Below are 12,709 nucleotides of genomic sequence, written 5' to 3'. Positions count from 1 at the left end.
CTAATAACCCAGGCGCGCAAAGCTTGAAAATAATGGAAAAAATGAACCAGGGAGCATATGCATCTATTCATATAATGAGATAGGATCGGAAGCCTGTGAGAGTCCGCTGGATAATGACAATTATTCCTGAATATTAACCCTTCCCCTGGCCCATTTTCTCTGCTAGCACATTACTCATCTTAGCTGAATAATAAAATGATAGCCGTGCCAAAGTTTGCTGAACATTAGAGAACAAACGGTAAGGGCAAGAAAAATGAATGGCATCTATTATACTATGAAGAAGTTATCATGAATCTACAAGAAAACATGAGCAAATAAGGATTATATCGCATGGGAATCCGTGTACAGTAGGTCTGTACAGGTATTTCATTGTATTATGTATGCCACATCTAAACAATTGCAGGTTATCCAGGCTGCAATCATCACATATACACCGATAACACTTTCTATATATATATTCTATAACAAATGGAAGTGCTGCTACTTCGAGGCTTTAATATTGCAATGCATACAGTATAAACTTTCCTAAAATATTGTAATGCAAGCAGTATTGAAATAAAAATGTGTTGCTATAGGCCATAGGGTTCCATTCAAAATGGTTCTATTGCCTGTATATATCTGCATGTCTGCATATCTATATGGGAATCAGTGTACAGTAGGTCTGTACATTTCATTGTATTATGTATGACACATCTAAACAATTACAGGTTATGCATGCTGCTGCAATGATCACATATACATCTCTCTCTCTCTCTCTGCTGCAACCTCAAGGCTTTAATATTGCAATGCATACAGTATAAACTTTCCTAAAATATTGTAGTACAAGCCGTATTGAAATAACAATATGTTGCTATGGGGCGGCCATAGGGTTCCATTCAAAATGGTTCTATCTGCATGACTTTATATCTATATGGGAGTCAGTGTACAGTAGGTCTATGTCGTTATTACATTGTATAACATTAACAATTATAGGTTATCCAAGCTGCAATCATCACAAATACACTTATACTTACATCTCTCGTGCTTTCTCTCGATTTATATATTGAACATTATACATGCATAACAAATGGAAGTGCTGCTACTTCGAGGCTTTAGTATTGCAATGTATACAGTATAAACAACTTTTCTAAAATATTGTATGGCAAGCAGTATTGAAAATAAATATGTTGCTATAGGCCACAGGGTTCCATTCAAAATGATTATATTGCCTGTATATATCTGCATGACTTTATAGCTATGGGAATCGTTGTACAGTAGGTCTATAGCTATTTTTATTGTTTAATGTATAACACATATAAACAATTATAGGTTATCCAAGCTGTAATAATCACATATACACTTTTACTTCTCTCTCTCTCTCTCTCTCTCTCTCTCTCTCTCTCTCTCTCTCTCTCTCTCTCGCTTTCTCTCTCTATATTCTATATTAGACATACATAATAAATGGAAGTGCTGCTACTTCGAGGCTTTAATATTGCAATGTATACAGTATAAAATTTTGTAAAATATTGTAGGGCAAGCAGTATTGTAATAAAAATATGTTGCTATAGGCCATAGGGTTCCATTCAAAATTATTCCATTGCCTACATATATCTGCATGACTCCAGGAAGCAATCATCACATATACACATATACTTACATCTCTCTCTCTCTCTCTCTCTCTCTCTCTCTCTCTCTCTCTCTCTCTCACTCTCTCTCCAGTATATATACAGTATACACAGTACATATATAGTACATTATACATACATAATAAATGGAAGTGCTCCTAGGTCAAGGCTTTAAAAAGCAAACAGTATACAATTTCCTAAAATATTGTAGGATGAGCAGTACTGTAATAAAAACATGCTGCTTTAGGCCATAGGTTTGATCAAAATGGTTCTATAGCTATATATCTGGATGGCTTTATGTACCTTTTCAGAGTAGGGACTACTGCCAATGGTGATCTCTAGTTTGAAAACTGTTGCAGAATTTACTGGTGCAAATACAATAAATATTTGCATCAGTATAGATAAATAATCTATAAAAAATGACTGTATACACTATGGTTTATTGTTGGAACAGGGTGCCAGATTCAGTCCTAAGTGTGACTATTACATGCTTTGATTCCTTCATGCCAATGCTTTCCTTATAACCACACAGATCATTCCTTAGCCCATGGTACTTTTACTGAGTATTGATTATTTCATTTAGAAAGGCATGTCATTTTGAAGTATTTCTGGCATAAGAATTGTGAAGGTTGATAGGTTATCTGTATTAATGTATGTCTTGTTACATAAAATTCATATTTATGTAAATAAATACACAAAATGTTAAAATGTTAAGTTGTTTAAAAATTCTGTGTACTGTGTACAGTTGTAGCAACATTTTCTATAAGTTGAACAGCACATTGATACAGCTAGTTCTGATGATCACATCCCATTCAATGAAATACTGTGTTGCCAGTTTTGTAATTTACACCTGTAAGGACATTGTTACATTTGAAAACAAATTCTGGCATTTACCTGAATTAAAAAAAAAGAATGTGCTTTATTTTTCTTTACAGTGGGGCTACACCCAGGGCCGGTGCTACACCAAGGGCCCTAGGCAAGACCAGCTACTTGCACCCCCCAGCCTCCCTCCCGCGGCGCAACCCCCAATCCTTCCTTCCCGCGCGGCTCCATTTTCCTGCCAGCTAGCTTCCGCAGGTGCCTGGTAAATGTAAGCAGCTGGTAGCAATAGCCAGACTGCTATTGGCTATTTTAATTTGAAATAGCCAATAGCAGACTGGCTATTAAAACCCCACCCACTGAGCAGAGGAGCAGACCTGAGAGAAAAAGTTGTCTCTCAGTTCTGCTCCTCTGCTCATTGTGTGGGTGCAATAGCCAGCCTGCCATTGGGTTTTGCCATTTGAAATAGATGGGGGGCACCATGGGTTGAATGGTCGAGGCTGCACCCTAGGCAGCAGTGCGCCCTAGGCCTAGTTTGCCTAGTGGCAGCACCGGCCCTGGCTACCCCCTCTTTGCAACTGATCATTTTTGGCTAAAATAAAGAAGATATACTGATCTGATCCTTGATCCCACCTGTCTGCTAGGATGGTCCCCACAGCCTCTTCTCCCCCGGGCCCTGGTGCTCTAAGGACCGATGACTTCATTATATCTAATGCAAGTGCAGGACGCCGAGGGACATTCCCCCATTGGAGTGGAGGGGGAAAGAGGTGCAGGGCAAAGAATCAGGTGATGTATATCTTCTATATTCAGACCCCTAGAGAAAAACAAGCAGTTAACGTTTGCAGTGTGAGGGTAGCCCCGCTGCAAGAGGTAATTTTTACAATACCTGGAGTTCCTCTTTAACCCTGGTTCCTTTGTACACTTTAAACACTTATTTTGGTTAAGAATCTGTTTCTAATGATCACTTATCTAGACTCTCCCTTGAGTGCTCTACCATTCTCTCTCCTTTTCCCACATCTGTCTAATGATTGTCAATCCCTGGTACTCCCTGTGTCTAGAGGTACACAGACATGCTTCTGCTGAGTACTGTATTTTTCCGTGTATAAGACTATACTTTTTTATAAAAATATTTACCTAAAAATGGAGGGGCGTCTTATACACGGGGGGCCGAGAGGAGAACCACAGTTGCGAAACTACCGATACCTCTGCAAACTAGCCTCACGAGTGAAACTTCCAATTGCAGAGACAAGCTAACGGGTTTCCTCCAATCAAGAGCCTTATGTACCCGACGTCAGCTGATGCTGCGAAGAGCCTGTAGCCAGTGCCCAGATGTAACAGGGAGCGGTAATGTCACAGCATTCGGAGCCCATAAAATGTCAGAAAACAAAAAAAATACCGGTACCAGTAAGCAGCTGTCTTACTCTGCAAAATGTAAACTGGATGTAATCAGTTATGCAAAAGAGCATGGAAAATATGGATTTCTGAATTTTGGGTAAGAAAAGTGGGGGGCGTCCTATACGCCCCGTCTTATAGACGGAAAAATACGGTAATACAGTCCTGATTTCTCTTGGAAGAAAACAATGGCAATCTGACAGGAAAGTTCATCCCATCCAATCAAGTCTTCCCCTCAGCAAGTTTAGCCAAGAGACCTTGAGAAAGACTTATAGATACATGATAATTTCTTCATCAGAAATTACCAGAAAATGTATAGTGTCTTTACTGTTGTAATGACAGATTCTTTTTAAAACAAGCATGTAAACTTCACCATAGACTGGTCAAATGTGAACAGTGCATGGCCCCCTCTAATACAGTTAATTAGACATGAGAACACCAATGGACATTCCACTGCTGGAGCATAGGGTAAAGGTGGCCATACACTTTACAACCATCGCAAGACCTTAGTCTTGCGATGGTTGTAAAGTAATTAAAAAAACGTACGATCTGCCCATCTTGGACAGGCAGATCGTACTTGCGATCATTGCAAAGCCCGCCACCCAGGGGGGCGGGCTTGCGATGACCGCAATGCGGAATGGGCAGTGTGCGCGTGCGCTCACCGGCCCGTTCGGCATTTGTCTCCCGGGCATCATTCAAACCAGCCGAAAATCGTAAGATTTTCAGCAGGTTTTCTAGCATGCTCCTTAGACAAAAGACGTGCGACCGTTTCTACTGTACGGTCTTCATTCACACTGCACGATTCTCGTATGATCGCGGGATTTCCCGCGATTCTCGTACGAGAATCGTGCAGTGTATGGGCACCTTAAGAGGGTTGAGCAGTCAATGCTGCAATTAACCCTTGCATTTTTTATTATGCCCAGAGTTCTTTAGCTCAGCCTCTTATCATTTCTAATTTGGAATATACAATATTTTTCTCACTGTGGATTTGATAGCATATTAGGCTGGGCTGGACTTTTCAGGATTCCGATGTAGGATTTGACATACTTGTGATTTGGTACTTGTAAACATGTTTTACTATGCAAAGCATAACATCACAGTATCAAAAGGCATTCCTCTGTTGCTCAGCTTTATTTATACAGCACATCTAGTGCTTATTTCAAGCGTGGTCAATTTTACAGTTATTTATTTCCAAAGTTATTATGACTGCCTGAACATAGATCATTCAAATGCCGCAAACTTAATTACTTTGCGTGGTGTAGTTATACTACTATAAGGTTTATTTATTAAGAGTAAAATAAAAAATGTGGTCAGAACCTATGACAAACCTATGGAAATTTGTGTATTTACATATTCATACCAAGCAGTGAAAGAGCTTTAAAACAATGCCTCACTGACCTCTATAGCTGCAGGCACTGTGGAACAATTAATTCTTGAATTTCACAGCAAAAGTACTGAAGATGATCAAGTAATTCTGAAAGCTACACAGTTCACCCTTTTACCCCACTCAGCAGTGAATCATAAGCCTTTCTAGCCTCCTAATGTCTTATGTAAACGCAGAGCGTTTGCTCATGGAGTGGAGAGCTGGGTGGGCTGAGCTGCTGAGAGAGCCTACTTGAATGACTTCAGTGCCTATGTGAACTTGTTCCACAGTGCACACAGCTACCATGAGCAGGGCTCATTTTAAATCTCATATACTACTTGTTGGGAATATATTACTACTTGAATGTCCATAGCCTGGCCACAAGTTCACCTTAAGTATGTCAATTAGTAATATTGATACTAATAAATGTAATATCGCAGAGCTTCTGCTTGAGATGTTTCTTTTGCTGCAAATTGTAAAATTTAGTTCACAGTGTCTATCAAGAATTGAATTCTGAAAGTCAAGTGTCAAGTTCTCTATGCAGAGACTGTACTGTTGCTGTATTGTGATATTCAGTACATATACATTCATACAGTGAGAAATGCAGACAGCACTATAATGAATCCAGCCACATCCACACTAAACTTTTTTGGACAAATGGTGATTTAAAGCAGAACTCTGGGCAAATTTAACTGGAGGTACCCCTGCACTGCAAGGGTTAAGTGCTCATTTTTGTGTAGGTGCTAAAAAAAAGTTATACTCACGTGAACCACAAAGCCGACTGGCTGCTACTCTGTCTTCTCCTCTGCTACAGCAATGTCCCTCGGTCTCCTCACGTCCTATACACTGTATAGAACGTGATGACTCACGGACCTTAGACCGCTGCAGCGGAGGGGGAGAGAGGCTTCAGGGACCAGTCTAAGAACCATCCAGCTCCCAGGACAACGTGAGTATAACTTTTTTTTGTTAGCACTGAGACTAAAACAAGCATTTAAGCCTTGCAGTAGCCCCACTACCAGGCTTAAGAAAACATTTGCCAGGAGTTTTGCTTTAAATAGATGCAGCTGCATTGCCATAGTGCATTAATTGGGTAAAGGGTACAGTGAATGGTAACCATAATAGAAATCCAAGAGGAGAATTGTTGTTTCCGCAACATTTTGCATATTAGACACAAGAAAAATTAGCTAATAAATAATATTTATATCATATCTCTTAGGCAGATGATGAGGCTCCATGTACTGCCCTTGGCTAGGACCCAGAGGGCTCCACAGGGACACAAGAACCAATACATGTAGCAGTTTACCATATTAGCACAATAGTTTTCTTTAATTGTGAAAGAAAAAAACTATAGATGAAGACATGTGTAACATCACTGCAGATCACAGTAGTGACATGGTACACACCAGGTGGAATCACAGTGTGCAAAATGTGATACAGCTTTTTGACACGCAAAAGTGTCAGATAGTGTAGTAGAAAAATAATTTTCTTTACTTGTGACAGTAAAAGCTGTGTATTAAGCCAGCTGTTACATCACTACAGTACACACTAGTGACATATCATCCAGCAGTATGCAACAAGGGGCATGGCATTCCACCCCCAAAGTGTTGAATGTCAGTGGCCGTTGACACTCTGCGAAAGAGTGAAGATTAGAATTTCCACTTGATGACCAAGTACATATTAGTAATCTTCTTTTACAGGCTGCTTTTGCTTATTTGTTTCACCTGGCGACAGGGTCATTTTAGGAGATCAGACAGTCTGTTATTGACTTAGTCCTGAAATACATGTGTGCTCTGAGAAAGTTTTTAATAATTAATAATCACTAATGTACAAGTAAATATTTTGTAATGTAAGGTATTTCTGGTCACAATATTATCATGATGAGAAGAACAGCAAAATTTGCCATAAGTTATCATGTCCGAGAACGCTGGTGGCCTTGTGCCTATAACGCTGTTGGCCTCGTGCCTATAAATGTGAAATCATGGCCCAGCAATTGCCAAATCATGAAGTGTGCATCGTTTGGCCTAATCACTTACCGTTATACAGAAATCACAGATATAATTTTTTTAATTCTGGCTATTGTTGGCAGGTAATAAACAGTTAAAAATCTGTGGTTTTAAATATTTCTAGCTCCAGAGGAGAGAGCTGTTCTGCGCCTGGCAATTGGAGTTGATTATTCAAAATGGTAATGCACGCAGTGAATTTAGCATTAGACGACAACATGAACCTGGCAATGAAAAGACACAGTATACTATATAATTTAATGCAATTACTGCGCTGCTTCATTTCAAATTGTGATTTATTATGGGGGCGGCTCACTTTAGGTAAAGATGGATGGCATCAAAGCACAAACACATCTCTGATGTTAGTACAATATCAAATGTATCAATCCTTCAATTAATGTACTATACTGTATTTTTAAATGATGGCAGTACTTTTGTACCTTTTTTGCCATTTAAGTCAATTTGGGCTGTGGTTCGTATGAAGGGTATAAGGTTTTGTTATATCTTTTACACAATATTTTCTTTGACCTATAATTCAGACTGATATATTGCAAAGGAGTTAACAAAAACAATATGGTTGACTAAAAGATGTAATTAAATTAGCAAAAAGAAGAACAAAATCATGAGCTGATTTGCCAGATACTAAAAGAGAAGGCTGATATTCCTTGGAGTATAATATTTGTGGGTCTTGAGGCTTCACTCTATATTTTTGGTCCCTGCAGAATGACAAATGTGCCATAGGTATGTTCAGAAGTATGCTGCAGCTGATGTCAAGAGCCAGAGGGAAAACACGCTAGAGGCAGATGGAGAGGTGGGCCTTGTGAAATGCTGGTCCCAGTCCTTCACTGTCAATGGTTTCCAGTCAAGTAGTCCAAAGCTCACTTGTTGTTTAACCCATTGACAATAAACTAGAATCTGCTCGACAGAAGATAGGTTTATGCTGATTCTTTAATGTAGCTGATGTCAATAAAGGGATCTATTAGATTGTAAGCTCTACGAAGCAGAGTTCCCATACCAGTTGTTTAATCTAATACTCTGTATAGTGTCTATATTTACAAATATTTACTGTATGCTTTATTCTAATGATAAAGTATATAACTGGACAAAGATGATTTAATTTAGGGCTAACTATAGGACAATAATGACTTTCAGAAGGACTCAGTGCACACAGAGATTTTCTAGCATGTGGTAAAGTCTATCTGTGATAGGAAAAGAGAAGGAAGCAGCAGACATGTGCACTGCTTCTGTCTACTAGACAAGTTATAAAACCCATAGCAGGGGTACAAGCATGTTCCAGGATGGAGAGCCATGATTATGGTTACCTTAAAGCTTAAAGTGCTGGTGACATATAGCACGGTAAAGTCTTCTTAAAACAGAATGTATTCACATGTCTCATTCTGGTCACATTTCCCAAAAATTCTAGGATAGTAGGCGAAGCCATGCAAATCTATCCTTGATTCCCCATTAGCCAGAGGCACATCCAGAAGAGCTGGTGTATAGTGAAAAGATAGACCAATATTATAAAGCCTTATTTTTGGGAGGCAAATTGTATTCACCTGTTTCAGGCTTTTTGTCCATCGTCAGTGCAGTGCATGAAAGCCATGGCTCCCATGGAGTAGTGCTTGAGACTACTCTTTATACAAGATAGTTTAAACATATTGGTTATGGTGAGAAGGGATCAAAAAGCCCTCAAGTCTAAGCCATTCAGTAGTAGTAAGACTATATAAACAGTCTAAAATGTTATGAAAATATAATTCAGTAAAAGAGAAATTACCATTATACATATTATAACAAATTACCATTATACATATTATAACAAAAATAAAAAAAACAATATATTCAATTATACACATACAATAATGAGCCTTATATTATTATAACATATTAGGGCTGAATATGTATTTCTAGATTGGATTTCTATCCCACTCTTAATAATCATATGGATCTAGATGTTTGTAAAGTTACTTTTTGAAGATGCCCATAGGATGTACTTTCTCAATGCACTATGCACAATGCAAGAGCCTACCTTCTAAACTACAACTCAAGGTCAGAACAAAGTAACATTATCATTGCTTGATGGAAGCAATACATTATGGGACATGTAGTCTTGATCAATTGAATTTGCATCACATCAAGCAACAGGGAAAGAGATGCAAAACACACTGGATATCCAGGAAGTTGTTAAAAGTGATGGGCAGACACAAGGTAGAACTCAGTGCATAAAAAGGATTTGTTTCAAGTAAGCTTTGATTGCATTATCAAAAACAACTCTAGTATGTATTCCTATTACAATGCTGATGTTACTACAGGATAGTACAGTATATGCTGTGACTTTACAACTCCTTTAACCTGTTAAAAAATCTCCATGTGACCTGTCCAATCCAGAGGACAGGCCAGTGTATCTGTGGCTTCTTAAGTAGACACATGTCTGTCTATGGCAAGTCTTATTTGTGGCAGTCTACCTAATTACTCATGATAATAGAGAAACTTAAAATAACCAAGATGGACTTGCCTACAGTGGTGTAGCAACAGAGGAAGAAGGAGGAGCAACTACTACTAACCCCATAGCCCAGGGAGAGCCCTGCTATGGCTCTGATCCAATAATTTTGATCTCCCTCCCCTATATTTTACCAGTATTTCCAACCTTATGATATGTTCATCAGCTAGAAGAGGTCTGTACTGATAACAAGGGCTTTGTGTGTATAGTAGTCATGAGTAGATGTCATAAGTCCATTTGAATCAAGGCCTGAAAGCATTCAGATGTCCTGTTGCTTCTACAGTACATGTAAAAAACATAGTGTGGTCATTTTTGAGACTGAAGGTATTTGTACTTTCTATTATTTCTAATATTTTTGGCTCCATCAGCTAAACTTAAAGTATAACTTGTCATGGGGGTTCACTGGCCCAAGACAGGAGTCGAACCCACTGGCAGGAAAAGCTCTGAAGGAGGTCCGCAGCAAAGGTACAGGAAGGAAGATCCAAAGGCGTAGGTCAGCATACGGTCCGGGTCGTGGCAGGCCGCTCAGGATCAAATACGTGAAAACAGGCCAAGGGTTTGTTAACTAGAAATCCAGACGAAGGTTCAGGGAGCTGAAAGGGTATCAGGAGTAAGAGGCTTAGTAACTGCACCATATAGGCAGAATAACTCAGCAACAAGCCAGGGCTGTGGCTGGGATTTAAACCCAGTGGGGATCAGGACCACCTCCAGTTGCCGAAACAACCACGAAGCCTCCACCCCTGGGAACCAATGGAATGGGAGGAAACGGAAAGGTGTGTGCTGAGATCCTCCCCTAGTACGACTCACACCTGAAGGTAATGATGGCCGCGGGCGCACTACGCGCGCCCTAGCGTCGCAGCCTTTCTGCAGCACACACCACGCATGAGCACCCGCAACCCCGCCACCAGGAGTTCTGCCAAACCGAAGAAGACCATGTGCCCTGCACCGTACCCGACGACCCCAAGGTAAGGTGGTACCTCTGGCTCCCTGGCATAACTAAACCATTATCACAAAAAGGGAATTATATCAATAAAGTCATGATATAAAAAATAAAATAATAAAACTTACATTTTTTTTAACCTTGGATTTTCCAGCACCATGCACAGCACTGCTGTGGTCATCTGCACTTTTTGTTTGTGCATGAGCAGCATATGCTTGTGTGCATGTTCCAAAAGCTAGGTCCCCGCCTAGTAGACCTCTACCTCCAGAGACGGGCAGCTACTAGTCGGGGACCATACCATGCTGACAGTTGGATTGAATAAACCACGTGTATGGTGAACTAGTGGTGTGTGGCATTTTCTTGGTCAGTATTTTTGTGAAATGTAGATGGCTCCCAGCCAGCACCTGCAGGGTACCTGGGTGATAGAGCTGAATGTGGGATGGAGCAGTGAGATTTATCTGTGCTCTTACATATTCAAATGTAATATTACTAATCAACAGTCATTTTGTTTCAAATTGGATTTTAAAGGTTGTAGTAAAGGCATGTTTCAGAAAGAGAAGTTCCACATGCTAACCAGTAATATAAAGGCAATAAACCGTCCATAATGCACAGTCAATTACAGGGGGTGTGGGCAGTAGCAAGGGAGAAGGTCGTCCCTTTGGCACTCCACACTGTGAATTAACAAGCTTATGTGCTGATGCGCTGTGTGTTGCCACATCAGCTTGCCTTACCCAACAGAAGCACCCATTCCCAGAGTGACAATGCAGTTTCTGCTTAGGGAACCGCTTAAACAGTGTTGTCACCCTAAGACAGGAAGTCATAGTAAAGGCTGTATATGGCAGGATTAAGAGATTGAAATAAAAGAAAATAGGGAGAAGATATGAAAAAGAATTGTACATGAGTGGTAACAAAAAAATTATTGATTTGAAAGATTAAGGTTTAAATAGACTTTAAGTCAATATGGCTATCCCTGCACTCTGTACACTGTAATGACTGATGGACAACAGACAGTAGGGAACAGAGAAACATATCACCGAGTTACATGGCAAAAATGTATGCTTTTCTTTTTCACTGTTTGGGTACAATAATACCTATCATTAACAACAATAATATCATTAATTAAAAAAATCCTTTGGCATGCTTTTTTTTCGTAATTCCACAATAACAAAACAATTTGTAAAAACGATGATCTTCTCAGTCACTGATAAAATATGTAAAATACCTAACACAAGACATATGTCTTATGCCCGAAATGGTTAAATTCAGAAGGTCAGGATTGAAATCTCTGTATGCTTTAATTTTATGTTGTGCAAAATTATTAGGGAATTAGTTGGCAAAATAAAATTGAGGTAATTTTCTCTTTAAAAAGAATAGCCACTTGTTTATGTGCACAAACATCTGTATCCATGCAGAGAAATTCCTGTAGCAGAATTAATTGTTAAACAGTTACTGAAGCATATGCTCTAGTATGAAGGGTAGAATCTGCTGTGTCTGTTGGGAGTGCTTATAATGTACCTGACATGATTAAAATCAATGTGCTATGTCAGAAACCATTGTACTAGAAAACAGCTGAACATTATCAGGTCTTACAGTCTATTATCAAAGGCAAAGTAAGTGAGAATGTTCAAAGGGGGACTGTGGTGAAAACAAGATGGTTATGTATTTTTCAGTACACAATGATCTTTCGCAATCAGTGTGAAAAACATAAAGGGGTACTCCATGCAAACACATAAATAGAAAGTTAAAACACATATGTTTGTGACTAGGGACGAGCAACTTTGCCTGGGTTGACTTTGGGCTTGGTTTGGTAAAGTCCACAAACTCCATACTTAGCAATGAGCCCTGTTGAAGTCTATGGGAGACAAAACTAGCTATATTTTGGGCATTTTCAAGGCTAATGGGCAAGCTATTGTTGAAATAAGGGCATGGAGAGCAGGGCACTATCATGGTGCTAATGTACCAATGCAAAAAAATGTAATTTTAATCCAGCAACATTGAAAATACAAAAATTATTTAAATAAAAGATTTGACGGATGCCTTAAAGCTGCATGTGGTGTCATGGAACAGTGCGATGTAGTCTTTTAAAGTGACAGT

The sequence above is a fragment of the Nanorana parkeri genome, unplaced genomic scaffold, assembly GCF_000935625.1.
Source record: "Nanorana parkeri isolate BGI_ZX_2015 unplaced genomic scaffold, ASM93562v1 scaffold795, whole genome shotgun sequence".
Lineage (NCBI taxonomy): Eukaryota > Metazoa > Chordata > Amphibia > Anura > Dicroglossidae > Nanorana > Nanorana parkeri.
This window is presented reverse-complemented; position numbering follows the sequence as displayed.